The 19112-nt window shown below is 40.2% G+C and overlaps 1 protein-coding gene across 6 annotated transcripts in view; it reads right to left on the bottom strand.

The window, feature by feature from the left end:
* LOC147692851 (receptor-type tyrosine-protein phosphatase gamma-like) overlaps nucleotides 1-19112 on the bottom strand; it is a 1083817-nt gene that overhangs the window by 772720 nt on the left and 291985 nt on the right. The window lies entirely within an intron of this gene.

The raw sequence follows: 19112 nt of genomic DNA, 5'->3' as shown, positions 1-19112 counted from the left end.
GTTCTCAGAGCAGCTGCACCCGAACTCTGTTCTCCGATCTGTTGGTATTGTGTACCTGAACTTGAGTTGTCGCAGCTGCTCTCGTGTACATGAATTTAGGCGGGTCCTTGGAAGTGCTGTACTTGGCCCTGACCTGTCCCGGTTCTCACATTCTGCATCAATTGTCTCTGCTACCTTTTCGAGGGGCTGTACTTGGACCGGAGCTGTCCCTGTTCTAACATTCTGCAGCGACTGTCTCTGCGGTCTGTCGGATGTGCTGCACTTGGCCCTGAGCTGTGCCTGGTCTCACATTCTGCACCAATCGTCTCTGCTGTCTCTCTGAAGTGCTGCGCTTGGATCTGAGCTGTGCCTGTTCTTACATTCTGCACCGATCGTCTCTGCTGTTTCTCTGAAGTGCTGCACTTGGCCCTGAGCTGTGTCTGGTCTCACAATCTGCAGCAACTGTCTCTGCTGGCTCTCGGTGCCGCCACACCATGTCCTTGAGCTCTGGCGATTATTGGAAGTGATGCCATTCATGTAGTGTTACTCGTGTGTTCAAGATGCTTTGGCAGCCGTTCATTAGTTACGTAATGTATTTAGGTGTGTTGCACAGGTGTCCATATGTTCTTTGAGTTCGCGGACATGTTGGCGCTTGTGTATGGGTTATTATTATGTTGGCTGCTGAAGTGCTGTTTGTAACGTTCTGGGATTTTCAGAAGGATAGGGCCAGAATGTGCTTCCTATCACCGGTACTTTTGAGTTCTGATTTAGGGAAGTAAAGATGAGAGTTCTAAAGTGTTTCCAAAGTTTTGGACTCAGTACTTGCGTCCTGCGCATGCTCAGAGTTGTAGCACTTATTACACTGTGTTTTTTTGGCTATCACAGATGCTGACGGTCGTTGATCTATATTCTTAGAGCTGCACAAATGCAAGGTTATTTATCCTGCATTTGTGTACATAGGTTCTGTTGGTTATCAAGAAACGGCAGCCCTCGTTTAATGATTGTTAATTCATCTTAAGTATGTGACATTTGCTGTATGAATTCTCAGAGCTCTAGAACCCCAGATACAAAGAGGCTTTGGGTTTCTTTGATGTACTGATACATTTACATGGATTCTGCGAGGTCCTTTAAGTTTCTGGCCCACCTCTTTACATCTTTTATCAGTTCTGTGATGTTTCTAGTAACCCTTAACTGGCCGCCTCCATTCTGTTAGGTGTACAAAGGGCCCGGTTCTCATATACACAGGTTCTTTTAAGGATTTCAAGAATGCTGAAGTTCTGCAGTGTTCGGTTCTATACGTGTTCGGAGGGATTAGCACTTTATGATTATGGGGTTTCAGATGCTTGGCCTCGAACTTTGTGAGGTTTTCAGAACTGACGCACCAAGATACATAAACACTGTAGTCTTGTAGGTACTTCTGATACTGTGTGCTCTACAGGCTCCCTCAGATAATGCTCTCACACATGAGTTCTATTGAGTTGTCCGCTACCAAGTTCCATATACATAGTTTCTGAAGATTCACATGTATGTAGGTTTTGTGAAGTTATCAGAGGTTGTCCTTGAACATGTCTTCTGTGAGATTCTAGTGCTTTTGAGTCAACAGGTGCTGGCATTTTGTATATCAACTGTGTGGGTTGTCTGGTGCTAGAGAAGGAGTACAGCCACTAGTGTAAGGATTTCAGCAGTGCCCTGATGCATTAGGCTTGCATGATCTCAGAGGTGCTCTTCTGGTGGACATGGATTCTAAGGTTTCTCAAATCTAGCAGATGAGCATATCGGTATTGAGGGTTCTCCTAAGTTCTGATATTAGCCTAATTGGTTTCTATGGTGTCTGTGGATGGGGCTTTTAAGTAAATTACTTTCTTTGAGATACTCAGATGTGCATGGAGTTTGAGGTCATCTGCAGTACCTAGCCTCATATACATAAGCACCTCTATTTGATTTTTCTTGGATACATGAGTTGAGTCCCTTGAGGAACTGACCCCGTGTTAATGCAATTAGTAGGTATACTATCTATCGCCCTCCCTCTTTCGCCCTCCCTCCATCTATTGCGCCCACCCACTCTATCGCGCCCACCCACTCTATCGCGCCCACCCACTCTATCGCGCCCACCCACCCTATCGCACTCACCACAGAATCACTCAGGGGCACCACAGCATCACTCAGGGGCACCACAGCATCACTCAGGGGCACCACAGCATCACTCAGGGGCACCACAGCATCACTCAGGGGCACCACAGCATCACTCAGGATCACCACAGCATCACTCAGGATCACCACAGCATCACTCAGGATCACCACAGCATCACTCAGGGGCACCACAGCATCACTCAGGGGCACCACAGCATCACTATGCGCTACCAAAGCATCACTGAACGCCACAGAATCACTCGTCGCCACCAAAGCATCAATCTGTGCAACCATTCAACAACAACTAGTTCAAAAAGGTTCTCTCAATGGTTCAAGCTTTATTACAAAGGTCACAAAAAGATGTTAATATTTCACTTCTATTCTTGGATTTTCGTCACAATAAAATACACAACATAATCTTCACAAAAGTTATTTACAAAAGTTTAAGCTATTGCCATTATAAATTACAATAACTTATTTAAGTATTAATTATTTAAAAAAATAAAAGCCACTGTTATTTGTAATATCAATACATCTAAGTCACGTAACTACAACACATATTGAATTACAAATGCTATAGGTGTCACATTTGCGAAAGTTATAACTATTTGCATTATAAATGACAAAGCTATTAATTTCGCTATTTTCAAAACCAACACATAAATAAAAAATGTATCATTTACAATACCAATAGCTCAAACTCTCCTAATGCGAGACCTTTTGCATTGCAAATGCTTGTTTTTGGAGAGGAGAGGCACTCCTGGAGAATAGCTATAAATTATTCAAGTTCTGGGGTAGAGCAGGCCTTTAGGCTAGATTAACAAGTCAGGCACACATTTGTACATCAATTTCAATTGGTTTACTCCATTCTGTTTCAATTAGGAGAAAACCATAAAAGTATATACATATATTAATACCTTTATCAATCAGAAAACGAATTATTTCTTTAAAACACAATAAGCTAAAATATAGCCTGACGTTCAGAAATTGACATTAAAAGAATATACAGAAAAAGGATTAAAGTGCATCAATCTTCCATTATAAGTTAGTTTGGTGACGAATACAGAATTTTAAAACCTAGCTATATTTAAAGCTAGAAAATCAGACTCCAGAAGTTGGAGAACCATGAGAGTGGGACGGCATTGGCGTAGCCCCAAGTTTTTTAAAATTGGCGCTAGCGAACGCTTTCTAGGTTCAATGTAAAATTTACAAAAAAGGGTCAAATGTAAAAGAGATTAGGGGGGAAACACCATCACAAGGGCATAGGGATAGCAGCTTTGACCAGTCATTAACAGTTGGAAATGTAACAAGTTGATGGAAAATATTGAACCTAAACCGGAACAGAAATCGGTCATAGCTGCTTAAATTCCAAGTTAAGTATGGCTGAATCTCCAAAGAGGTTTGGATCAACAAGGAATGCTGAGCCAAGATTTTATTGGCTTCAGATGCCAAACGGAGATCCGCTAAGTGGCTTAAACATTGATTTTTTTTACATTTTCCTTGGGATCTGTACCAATTCTGGAGGGTTGTGGTACTATTTCTCTAGGCCCAGATCGTATAAAAACTTCTAGACATATCGGAGCCAACCAATCTTACTAACATTTTCAAGTATGAGACAGTCCTTTAAGACACTGAGTGAAAACTAACTTGGTTGATGTGCCATAAAAAAATTGGCTATATCTTTATAATGTCAGTCATGTAGGGCAGGCCTAATTCTAAGTGGTAACTGAATGTTAAAGTACCCTGTGGAACAGCGAGGAGAAACCTCAGAAAGCTGTTCCCCACTTTTTGGAGAGATTCCACCTATACATAACTCCACACCCCAGCTCCGTAAATGGCTGTGCTGGTACATTATGCCTGGTAAATGTGGATCATCTCCTCCGGGGGTCTTTTTCCTAATCTCTGGGTAAAGTTTACTAGGGCCATAGTTGATTTTAAAAACAGCAATTTTCTGGCCTCTATAGCTTTTCTCCATAAGCCATTCTCGTTTATTAAAACTCCAAGATAGGGATAAGTAGGTGTGCTCTCCACCCTAGAGTTATTTATATATAGGTCTGTCCCTTTTCTTTGCTTTGGGCCAGAATTCATAGTAAAGTTTTTTTCAATATTGATTTTTAAATCTAGATTTGACATAATATGGGAGGGACATCGCAATTGTTTTAAAATGTACCAATCTGAAAGTAAACTTCAAAATAGACAACAGACCCCTTTGGCCTGAAGGAGACTCAGCCCAAGTGGCTTTCCAGGACCTCTTAGCCGATTGTCCCCCTGCAATAAAGCATTCCAGCAGAAAAAGAGACCCCATCCAATTCCAAACACATTACATCTTGCTGGTTCATCAACAATAAGCATTAAAACCACCTTCATCCATAACACACAAATACATTCCCCTGAAATTCTGATTGCAGTGGTTATTGGGTTAAGTCTTCAAATGCTTCCATGCTCTTTGAGGGAAATCCATCCCTAGAAATTAAATGGCACAATTAGTCTGGAGAGACAAAGGATTCCCTTTAAATCTAAGATTAATCACATCCATTTCTTACCAAAGAGAAATCTACATTACTAGAATGCCACGTCGAACCTTAATTGACAGTTCAGGGCGGAGCAAAGCTGTTGGGAGAGCATAAAGGCATGATGGTTCTTCTTCACAGACAGACTGCAAACATTGATCTATACCCAGCCAAGACAGTGTGATGATTCACTAAATTGTGGCAGATGTGCTCCTACTATTAGCATAGCTTCCGCAGTCCAGTCAAGTGTGGCTTATTCCAATTCCCTAGGCGTGGGTAAGCCATAACACAAGCACTAGCCAGTCAACCACTTGTGCTCTTTGTTGATGGATTCAGAGAGTGATTTTATAAACCTAACATACTGGAGTTTGGAATATGTAGAGCAGGTGCTAAAAGGCAAAGGTGCTCTCCCAAGGCCTAGACAAAAGACATTCCTTGCACTGTGCCCCGGAGTGGAATTACCAACCACTTCCATTTTCTTGGTGAAGGGAATTATAAGCAAACTATTTCACAGAAGCCAGGAAAGGTGAAGCCATACAATAAAGTATTAGTTTCATTAACATTTACAACCTAGATAACGAACAGACCACTTACCCATCACTTACAGAAGGACAAAAATGCACTTTTGTAAGAGGACTTTTTAAATGGTCATCACCATTTCACTTTTTGATGGTCTTTGCTGAGAGAATTAACTCCATTTCAACCCTCCAGCACATGCCATTCACTGGCTGATGGCCAACTGAAAAGTATTGCATTTTAGAGTCCAGTGCTCCTCACAGAGCACATTTCATTACCGATAAATTAACAACCCAAATTTATGCAAAAGCTCAGACAATTCCTATTTAAGGACAGAAGCTATAAAACCAACATCCGGAGCAGCTACTCGGCAATTACATGGTTTAATTTCCTGGCCTTATCCACCAATACTCTGAGAAAAGGAATTAACTCAGTCCCACATACACAGCCGGTGATCAATTTGCCCCGGTGATTGCTGGTGGCACCCTTGGTACTGATTTTTGGGAACCAGCACTTATTTTTTCCTCATTACAGATTGACCGTGAGCAAGAGCGGAGAAAAGTATACAAAATTAAAAGAGAAAGGCAAAAAAAGAAGAGAAAGATTGAGAGATCTGCACAAAGGGAGAAAGCAGGGCCCAGCATTAGTCAGTTAAAGGGCCAGCAGTATCTGGTAGTGGATGAAGGAGGCCTGCAGGGCCGGACTGGCCATAGTGGGCACCGGGCAATCCCCCGGTGGGCCGCACGGGTAGGGGAAGGTTTTGGACCCCTGGGGGCCGTTTTGGTTACAGGGCCGTTTTTGCAGCATAGCTGCAAAATCGGCCGAAAACCGGCCCTGGCAAAGAGCTCGGCGGCACCTCCAACTCCCTTGAGTGGGGAGGGGGGCGGCCGAGCACTTTGCCAGGGCCGGTTGTGGTTCCCAGTCCGGCCCTGAGGCCTGAGGTGAATTCAAGCTTTAGCAGCCCAAGTCTTCAGCGAGCTGCTTTTGGACAACACCGCTGGAGCAGAGCTTTGGGCAGAAGCGTTCATTCTTGGAAATTAAGCACCGCAAAGTGCTAGGACTTTTAAAACTATGCACATCTCCAAGGATATCATCTATGCTGTAAACCTTGGTTGCATATACGATTCATTGTTCACTTTACCTTGGACAACAGGAGCTTGACACCACTGGTCTCTTTGCATATGACCTTTTAGAGAAAGGTCACCAACAGGACCGCTCAACTCCTTCCCATTTCGAGTGTGAAAAGCCCAATCACACACCAATTCGAATTTTCATTTATCCATTGCTTCGCAAGCGCAGCGGCAGTGATGATAGATACAGGAGGGTGGAGAAGGTGGCAAATGTCAAATGGTCAATTTGGAAGCCTGCGTCAGACCGTACAGAGGTGTAGTACATACGGGTTTTTTGTCCACTTCCAGTGATTTGAAATTCCAGGACTGTGATGTTGTCTCTGGTTCAGCGGTCTGATTTTAATAGGATTCTACCATGCAGCATTTTATATGTATACAAAATATAATGAAAGTCGCAAGCCACCAATTGAAAATACAGCACGATATAATTTAGAACAAATTACATGTTTTATAGATGTAATACATTCGAACTGGATGTGAACGTGTCACTGTTGTTTCAGCTCATAGCTAATCAAACTGCAGTGGAATAAATCTTTACCTAGGGGGAAATGGTATGCCACTGTCCTTTAGGTTATAATGCATTTTGCCTTATATAATTTGCGGTAGGAAAATGTAAGCACCCACAGGGATGCTGTGCATGTTTTTTAAAATAATTATGGGCATTGCACAACTGAATGCTAGTTCATATTAGCTGTAGGACTTTTAGAAAGCAATCAATGATGTTATGCACCCTTAGCCACTAAAGTTTAAAGATCCAACCGCCCTGGAACTGCTTAGTTTTACATAGAATATAATTTTCAATATTTTCTCCATAGAAGGTATGATCCCCAACGCAGGGGATTTAAACGGTTGCAGTAATAGCTATGCACTCTTAGTCACTTTTTATTCACTATTGCATCTATAGACCTCACTTTTCATTTTATTTTCAATCATATTGCCCATTCCAGGTAGCACGGATGGATCCACTTTCAAAATATACCGACAAGCCCCTCTGGCACATTCACCCAGACATCAATACCTCCTGGGCTTTGCATGACTGTTCCTCTAGATCAGGATTTCCCTAATTGTGGGTCGTGAGATGATTTCTGATGGGTTTGAGAAAGTCCAAGCAATAATAAAGCTGACTTTAATTTCTGTGTTTAACTTTTCTCATTTGCAGGTACTTCCAAAACAGGGGCCAAATGTCAGTCTCGGTCTTCTGATAATTTGCTGCTCACTCTTAACATGGGATCAGCATTTACTTTTCATTCGCCGACTGCAAAGTGAAAGGGAATTATGTGACGATCTTGCTGGAGTACAGGGAACGTGATAGGAAGAGCAGCAGGATGTCGTATTTTTTCGCAGTGTAAAATATGTGACACCAGTAAATGAACTGAACGCATTCAGCAGTTAGGAAAGCAAAAATGAAGCAATTTTTTTGTAATTTTGAAGTGCGCTGGAATTAGATTGTAATGGGATTAAAACAAATCAAGACACTTTACTTGGCGATGTGCAAATTATTTTTTTTGATTTTTACTGATTTTCAACTCACCCAAACCACCTTTACATGGCACATTTTCAATGGAAGGCACAATTCGAAATACATTGCATGATCATTCAATACCAATTTTAACAAAAGGGGAGAGAGAGAATATTTCCTTGAAATGGATTCGTTCTCCTCGAGTTATATTTATTAACAAGAGGAATCCATTAGGAAGTGGGTAGAAGGTGTCCCTACTGTGGTTGGGAACACACTAGTTGTTTTTGGGTACCCCTCACACACCAACAGGCCCCTTGGTGTCATGCTTCATCATTGGGGTCCTCGCACCCCTCTACGGGATGCAGCGTGCTGCGACCAACGGTTGCGTGGGAGCACTTATTTGACTATGTGTGGTGTTAGTGAGGGAATTTATAAGTGAGTGCTGTGGTGGGGTTTAGATAGTGAGTGGGGTTTAAAAAGTGCCTGGCTCGTGGGGTAGCAAAAAAACTTTAATTGGCCCCCGGGCTGGTACTAGTAAAAGGGTGAAAGAGGAGGTATTGGCGTAACCTATGTGCACCACCTCCTATGTGTGTGTCAACATGTTACGATGTAAAAACATCTTCAGGACTGGGGTACACAAATCCCCACCTTTACTCACGTTTTTCTATTTTTAGCTTTTTATATTTCTAAAAAAGTGGAATTTACAAGTGCAGGTTTATCAATGTACCTACTGAACAACCGCTATTTAGCTGACTGTTTTGTTTGGAGTTTATTACTCCATGAGACCTCTTCGCTGCCCCTTACACCGGAGCCGGCGTAAGGGGCAGCGGAGAGGGATTCTCCTTATAGACTCGCAGCAAGGAAGCACTGGTAACCCCAACGTTAGTACGGTCTCATGGAGTAAATGCTACTAGCCTTGATTTTTTTATATCTGTTAAATCAAAGTAATGGAAAATAATATTGTACGATGAAGCGGTGCAAGATCGGAAGTGCATTGCAAGTTTATTTACTGTATGGCCAAGAACAGTACTAAGGCCTGGAGCCTTACATATCTAGACTGAATTTAACAGAATAGAAATTGCTCTTGGTACACATTAGGTAAAGGTTGCATATAGACAGTTTTTATTATCCATTCACATTTAGTAATTTGACATTGCGTTAAAGGTATGTTTTTAATTTTAATTATTTAGGCATTTATTCTTCAAGTATTTGAGCTATTTCCTTACCATACTTCCTTCTGCCGCTTAAATTTGTTGTGTGGTTACATCCCAAATGAGAAACTGCTGGTTCTTTCCTTTTCAAGATGTGATCAAATTTTTCTCGGATTTGGCAACTGTGTCTTTTTCGGTTTATTCACTTTGATTTGTTCTTTACATTATTTCTTCTATTGGTAATTTTATCCCTGCTTCTTATTTCCTTTGTCCTTCCTGGAACAGTTACCGATCCGAATTAAAAATTTCAGGAAGCTTGAAAAACCTTAGGACAAAAAGTGTTCTATATGAAAAGCTACTCAGTTATTCATGTATTCCTCACATTCTGTACTCCATAGCTTTGAAGAGGCAAGCACTCCACATCAGATAACTGACCTTCTCGTCAAAGGGGTTGACCTTCTGGGCAGACCAATTTTTTAGGTCAATGAGCTTGCTGACATATTACGTTTAGTCCCATGGCACTTAATATCCGAAGCAAACAGCTAACGATCAGAAACTTTACATCAAAGTTTCCAAAGCTCTTACATATCAGTTTATGAAACAAAAGTCAATATGATCAAGTCAAGAGCACGCCATGCCTGCATGCCTCGCCTAATCAAGTCCGCTGGAACTTGACAGGAATATAAATGTTTAATTGTATTTTAAGTGAAAAACATATCAAATGCGCATGGTTTTCAAAACCATATTCCACTGTTTCAAAAGTTATAACCACACATTTAAACTATTGACTACTCAAATATTTTATGCAGCAACAATCAGATACACATGGCATCATTTGAGGATACAGAATGATTTTAAGTAATAGAACAGTTTCATAAACAAATGGCAACGTTCACTTAAAAACAATGTAACATAAGCAAAAGAAAAGTTTAAATGTCACCCAACTGTATATGCTTGTTTGTGTTTATTTGAAGCATTATATGCCATTTAAAATGCCCAAGGGCATTATAAATGGCATATTACTTGAAAGGTGCTGGAGAGCAGCATTCACGGACTAAAGGTCCGATGAGCAGTTCTCATTGGCAAAAAAGGGACTTTGATTTCTCAAAATTATTCTAGAATCCCTCGTCAAGGAAGATTTGCTATTTAATTTTGAAATCCCTCTTCACTAAAGGTTAAGAATTGTATATTACTGGCGTAATAAATTGCCCATATATAATAATGTAGTGGGACAACATTGTGGTTGGTGGATTAGCCCCATAATCAATGGTTATATTTGGTGAAATTGCAGGTTTTACTTTGTTACCTCTCTGTATACTTAGCTGTTGCTCCAATATGAAAATTAAAAGAGGGCCAGATAAAAATATTTATCAGAAATCTTCATACACGCTTTTTGATTTGAAAATTAATGTAGTAGCTAATTTTTCACATGTTAACCTTTTAGTGTCACCAATATGTAAAAATTAATTACTACTGACGCTGTATTCAATGAAGTGTGTGTCCATTTTCGTTTCAAAGGTTACAGCCAAGAAACGGCAGCTGAACTTGGAATAGCATTTTTGGAGCAAAATATAATTTGTGACAGAGTGTAAAGCCAACATGCTTGTTCAAATTATTGTTCATACTGTCTTTCACACTAAACAAATCCATTCGTACAACATACCATGTCATCACAGTTGTTAAGAATATTTTTGCACTCGGACAAAAGGTGAACAACATTGAAGTTGAAAAGTAACTTTATGATATTTGAATTATATGGTGCCGCCAAGTCTACCATTTTAGAAAAGTTAACATTTCTATGCAGGGGAGCTTTGGAGTTCTGTAAACGCGTGAGGAGTCACTGCATCTTTAAAGGTTTATGCAAGTGTGCACCATTTCCATGAGCAACATTATTTCACTAACTACAACTTCAGTACATGTATTCTAAGAAAAGAGTAACAGTGGCAGTCAACTTCTAATCCATACCTTCAAAAGCCAAGCAAGATTTCCAACCGGAATCATTGACTGCAAAAAAAAAAAAAAGGAAAACAACTGCCAAGAAATGCCTCTAGTGCTAGTCCTAAAATTGACAAATCAAGTGGTTTAATATCTACTATAACCGGAGGTCAGCACACAGATATAATTTTCTCCAAGCACAATACAGTGGATCAATATTCTATTCAGAAAACCTTACATTGGCCCTTCACTAAATGAAAGAAAAGGGGAGATATGGGAAGGATAAGCAAGAGCAAAGTTAGTGGGTTCATACAGCAGTGTCAGCGATATTGGAAAAAAAAATAAAGTGGGTTGACATGTGGAAATAAGAAGCCTTTATGTCTTCAGGCTTTGAAAACAAAGGGAACTGTTGAAAAACGTGTGCTGAAAACGTGCTTCACAAATATCACATTGTAACTATTGTGGCAAAAGAAAATGGTTGAAGCAGCCTCATTATCTTTTAGTTAGTTCTTTTTAACTGAACATGCTTTGATCAAGTTTGAAACACTGTGTATTCTATTGTTTAAGCTCCTTTACAATTGGTTTACAGAAACCCCCAAGTCTAGTGCTGTTTGAGGGGTTATAGTAGGCCCAAATATTTTGGATGCATCCATTACCTTACATGTTACAATGATCAGGATGCCCTCCATCCGCGCCCTCCTATCCCATAAGTACAACAGATGATTAAGGGCTTCAAAGATTGTAAAACAATAGCAAAATACAGTGGAACCATTGGTGTCCACTCTATTAAGTTATAACCCACCCCATTTATTTGAAAAAAACATGTAGGATAGAACATGACCCTTCCTCCGCTAGACTTTTCCGATTCGGGTGTGCCGGATATTTAATACGATATGTGTAAAAAAATGCCCCATTGCCAATTAATAGATTTGAATGCAGGTCCAGTAACTGGAGACGCTAGAAAGTTGCACAGATAAAGCCAATGGAATGAGAAAACAACATAGTTGAAATAAAAATGTTCCGGTCATCCCCAAAATTAAACAAAGCGCTAGACACACTGCTTGAAAGGGTTTGCTCAGATTTTACACGTTTCTGTGGAAAGAAGGTATCACTGATTCTCCAAGCAGTTGGTTTTAGTAGATATAAACTGGCCTAGATAGATATGGATAATCAACAACTTAAAGTCAGACTAACAATTTCTTATTATTCTAACACTGCCCTCAATTAACCCCAAATTATGGTTGTGTGCTACAGAGACATGAAACACAGTCACTTACTGTAGCAATCACCAAATGATTCTTACGTCAGATCAAAAAGTTAATGGAAATCATTCTTGTGAATGGGCACAAGGTAGGAACTAAGGAATGTTAGAAATGTACTTGTGGTACAATTAATAACCACAATTTTCACTATAATATCAAAGATGTATTCTGAATTCGAGCATCGCACAATTTTAAAACAGAATGCACAGGTAAAACACACAAATGATGCAGAAAGTTTACTTGGTTATTACATGATCTAATTACCATACATAATAGTAAAATTAATAACACTAGGATTCTTCCAAAAAACGAATTGTAAGGGATTCAGACATATTTCCAATAACAGTCATACTAATGTATGGAAACAGAATTTTAGGAGTACACTTCCATGCTAAGTTTAATGCAGCAAACACTCCTCATGAGTAAGTTTATATTATGAATGTGCATTTAATACTTTCCCCACACAGTAACATTTTGTTGAATATGTTTCCTCTCTTGCCCCCATGAAATACTGGCTGTGTTCTACACCCTCGTACACTCTGAAAAGATACATACTCAAATGTATTCTATGAGCACATCTACATGCTCCAAAGATGTTAACAGGCAATCAAGAAATGTGGTAATGCCTTATCTTTCTTTTGAATGTCAAGGCAAAAATCTTGGCGAACCAATTGAAATTTGATTGGTTCTCCAATTCCCTGTCTAACTACCTACGTAACCAGCCGGTTTCTGGCCATCCATAAAACAATGGTATTAGGTTACATTACAATTCAGGAAGACTATTATTTCCAGCCACACCCTCCCACTTGATCCCTATATTTGCGATACCCGTGTCTTCGTGTGCATACTCACTATCACTTAAAGGAGGATTACCTCTGAACTTCAGGAACACTAGGGAGGTCATGACCACTTCACTCTGGTATCTACAAGCAGATCACACAGAAAATACCAATCATATAGTTTCATAAAAATGTAATCAAGATAATTCTACCCAAGATGGAGTAAAACGTAGCCTTAGAGAAGAGTATAAAAGTGTCCTCCCAGTGGACTCTCTTAAATTATGTCTCAAACTCCGCAGGGCTCACGGTTGTGAGACTGCAGAGGGATATTTACAGGTGGTAAATGGGTTCGGGTGGGGGTACTCTAAACCACAACACCCTATTCAATTAATAAAATACCTCTAAGAAGGGAGAGCAGGGATACATAGGTTTGTCAAACCTTGCAAAAGACATGTTGTCTTATGCAACATACTCAAATCATCCTGGATCAAGACTCCTGCATTCAAGTCTAGCAATGCTTCAGGATTGAAAATGTTATCTCCACAAAAATTAGCCCCGTTTAGTTGACTTATCCCAGATGTTATTCCGCCGATTCCCCTTAGTACTCAGTTTACAAATCCCTAGTTTCTTGCTACATTCGCTTTGATTAGATCTAGTTTCAGGCTCACCAAAAACCAGTCTAACTTATAAATCCTCAGTGTTATTCCTGCCCGGAGATTACAGTACAAGAGAACTGTTCCCATTTCAAGAGGAACATACTTTTGCCTGAATCTCATGATGGGGTTTAATTTTGCACATGAGCTAACTGGAAATTTTAGGTGAGTGGTGAGTTGCTACTTGTAGGAGGACAAGGGTCAGACCCCAAATGATAATCAATTGCAACATTTTGGTCTTGAATGAGGGATAGGGTAGGTGAAAAGGTCATTTGTATACAAGACCTTTTTTTGGGAAGGGGGAGTACCACCCTATAGGCAATACTAAGCAAACCATCAGCAAGTTTTCCATTAGACGTCTGCAGTTGTCCTTGCTGTTCACAGAACAAGGGCATACTTCCCATATCAAATACATTTCTTCGATAATCAGTGATAATAGGCTTACAGTATGAGATAACCTAGCCAATTTTGGGATACTGCTCATGTAAACAAATGTGGAATCTTTGTGTGTAGAGATTTCACTACTACACAAGCTATGTTGTTCAGGTTTGGATGCTGGGAAACACCGGTTTCCTACATTGTCAGTTATTTCATGCAGTCTTTTAATGTCTTCTAATTTCAAATTCTGAGCTTGTTCCCCATAACTGCTGTGAACCAATGTTTTAGGAGCTAATGCTTGTATTGCACCACAATGAATTTCCTTTGTGCAATCAATTACTTCAATTATCTTGGGGTAACTGTCTTAGTTATGGTCAACAAGTTAGGATCAGTTACTTTTATCTATTGTTTTACAAAATGGGTACATTTTCTAATTGTCTTTTTAGCAAAATATTAAATTACCCGATTAGGGCCTCCAGCAGCAAGTCTATTTATTACCACAATAAAACTCTTTATACTGTCCATCTAAACACACTTGCAATTATCACAATTCTTTGCAGTAAACATGGTAGAAGTGTTCTTACAACTATCATCAGGAGTTATTACGCAAATGGTAGTTAAAGTATCTTTAGCATTTCTTATTGATAACTATCATTTGCAGGTCAGTGTCCCGATCCCCGATGGTACTTCGCTCTGTATTTCCCACTGTACTATCCTCCATCACACTATCATCTCTTACATGAAAGAGTGGATGAGAATAATTTGAGCAGGTTCCAAGACTTGAGTCCTTTAATAAAGAGCCCATCCATATTTTTAATGTATATGCCCGCAGCACTTGGAGGTAAGAAATCTGTAGTTATAGCACTTTTGGAGAATATGCTGGAATCTCACTCTGCCCATTCCAACGTAATTGTAGGGGGAGATTTTAATGTAACTTTTGAACCTCTTTTAAATGATAACTGGAACATATCGGACGAAGAAGATAGGGAGCGGGGGGTACCCAAACTCGATCTCGAACCAATCAAAAAATGGAAAGAAGTAGTGATCCAAATTAACTTAATTTGTCTTAATAAAGGACTAAGATCAACCAATGGCAGGACTGTTGGTGATAAGGCCGGGGAAAATACTTTTAAGAATGGTCCCCGTGAGAGTAGAATTGACTACATCTTGGTCAGTCTGGGTCTATGGAGACATCTCCAAGATATGCTCATCATTGAAAGGGTAGAGAGCGATCACAACCCCCTGTGCATGACTCTCGCCTATTGGAAATCTCCAGACCATCTTGGGGAGGAGTTGGGTGCCACTTCTTCCATTGACACTGTCGTATCAAATGATATGCGCCATGTCCGATGCTCCAAAGTTTTAACAAATCAAGAGAGTGTTGACTCTATATCTAGCAAGCTTGTTCAAGCAACATGTGACCTAGAGGCATTACTTAAAGAGGATAAACTGCCCTTATCAATAAAGGAGGCAACTAAGATTCATGAGGCCTTTTTTGGAGATTTAAAGTTATTTTGTTAGGCCTTGCAAGCTAAATGGTTTCCGTACACCTCAGCCACCAAGATGGTATTCTGGGGATTGTAGGCAGGCCCGTTTGGATCTGGGCAGAGCAATCAAAACCGGGTCAAGCCATAAAATTCGACTGGCCAGGGCAACGCACAAAAATGCTGTCTCAAAAGCCAAACGCAAATGGGACGAGCAAAGGTGGAACGATCTAAAGGAGGCTGGATCTCAAAGACTTGCGAAGGTTCTGGAATGTCTACAAGTGGGGTGTGGATGGCAACCCAGACAAGCCGCAGAATTGTGTTCCCCAGGACAAATGGGTATCATACTTTAAGCCACAATACGCGAAGGGTGATGCCACAAACTTATTTATGGAGTACCCTTCACACCTTTCATGGAAGATGCATTTACATTGAAAAATGTGGAATGTGCCTTAGACCTGCCTGCGTCAGTCTCTGGTAGAGCGGCAGGTATTGATGGCATTCCCGCGGATCTATTCTTGTAGGATAGAGATTCTTGGGGTTCCTATATAGTCCTTTTGTCAAATATGGTCGCCAAGGGTGCTCCTATACCGCATTCATGGAATGGGGCTGAAATCATACCGGTTTTCAAAAAAGGGGACAAATCTTTGCCCGGAAACTACCATCCGATCAGCCTGATTGACACTTCCCCAAAAATATTTAGCAGGCTGATTCCTTAACAAAATACTGGTATGGGAACGGGATCATAACATCTTGTCCAACTTACAGGCAGGATTCAGAACCTCCATTAGCACAGTCAACCAGGTATTGCATTTTACTATGCTGTACTGGAAGACTGATAATTGGACGTGGCAGCTTATACTCTGCGTTTATATATTTAAGAGCAGCATTTGACCTGGTCCCTTGCTCTATCCTGTGGAATGTTCTTAAAGATATGGGCTAGCCTGGGCCTCTCCTCATTAGTAAAAAAACGTCATGAGCAAAATTATGCTCAGATCAGGTGGGGAAGCCCCAGTAATGTTACTACCCAGTTTCCTGTTGAAACTGGAGTACGACAGGGCTGTGTCCTAGCCCCAACTTTATTTTCCTTATATATTAATGATGTGGCCAGAATGTTAATTGATGCTAATGTTGATGCCCCTATCCTTGCAGGAGCAAAAGTTCCCATTTTAATGCTTGCAGACTATTGCCTCATAGTAGCAAAAACCCCTAGCGGGTTGCAGAAGGTGCTGGTGCTTTTTGACAAATTCTGCTCCGCTCGAGGTTTAGAAGTTAATGTACTTAAATCCAAGTTTATGTCTTTTGATGCTTCAAAAGCTTTTAAGGGTACTGTCACTGGAGAGGGTTCAGGCTTTTAGTTATCTGGGTGTGTGTATCCAGAACGATTTGTGCTGGAAGCAACAGACCGAGCTGGCTACTTTGAAACATCGGCAGCTCACAGGAGCCCTGAGCCTGGAACACTCTAGGTCCCTCACTAAACCAATTGCCCCTGTACTAACGGTTCATAGGTGTAAAGTGGTTAGTTCCGCCCTATATGGAGTGGAAATCTGGGGCTATGAGAACCTCAAGGGGATGTCAGTCTCAGAAAATTCTTTTCTAAGGAATTTAATAAAACTACCTCAGAGCATCTCCTTGAATACCCTTTTCTAAGACCTTGGGTTGTCTCCAATAGCTTTTATCGCATCTTTACGCCCAGTTTTATACTGGAGGCGGATTGTTGGATATAATTAGCAGTGGCCACTCCCATAAAATGAAGTGGCTGGTGCACATCCGGGGTGTTCTGTGTGAACTAGGCCTAAGGGAATTGTGGGAGGACCCAGCAAACGCCAGGTTTCCCCCCCAAAAAGGCTCTCAAGGACCTGTATTGGAAGTCTGTGGCCCTTAAACTCTTTAGGAATACTGATCCCTGTTCCTTCAGTGGTATCTTCATGGACATCAAAGAAGGTCCAAACCTGGAAGCTTTCTGGGATGTCATCACAAAACCCCTGGACCATAAACTTTACTTCCAATTGAGAAATGGAAACCTGCCTGTAAGGACGTTTACTAACAGATGGTCTGGGGGGGTTAAAGCTTCTTGCCCAGGCTGCCCGGCCCCCTCGGAATCTATTGGCCACCTATTGTGTTAATGCCCAGCGTATGCGGCCCCGACGGTACTGGCTCCATCCAATGTGTAGGTCATTGGGCACTAGCAGTGGATTGGCTGCAGTTAGAATAATTTGTACATGTACAAATATGACTGTGTACGTAGCTGTGGCAAAATTTCTGGGGTGGGCATGGACCATTAGAAGTAAACTGTTACCAGATTAATTTTATATCATGGTTGTCAAAACTTCCCTGTTTAAACAATGTGTAATAGTACCTTTTAAGAGTATATTTGTAATGTTTCAATAATTCATTTTATCCAATTTTAAGAATATTTATTCATTTTATATACATTTTATACACATTTATATGTACTGTATGCTTTTATGACAATCGTTGAATAAAGCTTGCTTGGCTTGAAAGCCTGGATTAGAATAATTTGAGCAAGGGGACATTAATAGAATATTTTAAGATTAGGCTGCAGGAGTGGTGGCTGGGGCGTCAACTGTAGTACTAGAGGAATTTATTGTGAATTTGCTGTGGTTAAAAAAAAATGTATTTTTTATTTTGATTACATATAGCTTTGTTTAATTAATTCTACACTTCCCTATTTCTTCACAGGGGTTTAGTTTCAGAGTTGCACCATCTTCAATAATCCTATATTTTGTGGTGACATTGCTGATAAGTGATTGATCCAACTCAGTTCTCATTCAGAAATGAATGACCGAAATTAATGAATGCATTTATGTTGTACTGGGAAAAGTGCACTTCCAACAAAATTATTTTTCTTAAAGTATTATAAAAAAAATTCGGCCATTTATATTACATGTGGTCGATTTAACTGCCTACACAATCTTGAATAATCATGAAAAACTAATACTTCGTAGAATGGCAATTTCCAGGTCTGCTATCTTCCTTAATGTTCCTAGATAGTTGACAATCAATGGTTTTACTTATCATATGGGCCACCCAGATGTCACTATATTCTGCTGTATAATCCGTACATGTCAAGAGCTCTTCATTATTAGTCATTACATTTAAAATTAACCTAGCTGGTTCTACCCCTGGCTATTTCAGCTGAACAACATTTGTTCCCACTACTACAATTTCAAGGTAGGGGCAATCTATGATTTCTCTTAGTGAATTACGATCACGAATACACCTCTGAATTATAGTATATTTTTTTAAAGTATTTGACTGAAATTCATTGATATAAAAATATATCAATTGTGCTCATTAGACCCCTTGTGATACATGTAGGTAGAATGTGCGTATCTGGAGTGTGATCATTTCAAACGGGTACAGATTATATTTATACTGTAATCCATTCAATGTACTGCCATACTAGTTATGATAAAAATGTGCCTGTCCTTCTCCATGTACATCTGCAATGAAACACTTCACTAAGGGAAGTGCTGCACATAAAGCCAAAGGATAAGGAAGCAAAACAATACCTTATAGTGAGTTTTAAGCAGTTAATAAAAAAGAGGAAGAGGGAATTGCAAACTATAGCATGGAATAACCTAGTGACTGTAGCGGATACTAATAACTGCTCCCTCTTTTGGAAGTCCATTAACATGCTATTCCTTAGGAATTCCGAAATTAGAATCATTAGTCATGGCAAAAGATTGGGTAGGCCACTTTGACCTTCACTCCATCACATA

Source organism: Lissotriton vulgaris, chromosome 9 (genome assembly GCF_964263255.1).
Source record: "Lissotriton vulgaris chromosome 9, aLisVul1.2, whole genome shotgun sequence".
Classification (NCBI taxonomy): Eukaryota; Metazoa; Chordata; class Amphibia; order Caudata; family Salamandridae; genus Lissotriton; species Lissotriton vulgaris.
The sequence above is the reverse complement of the archived record's forward strand: the minus strand, read 5'-3'. Positions and strand labels throughout refer to the sequence as shown.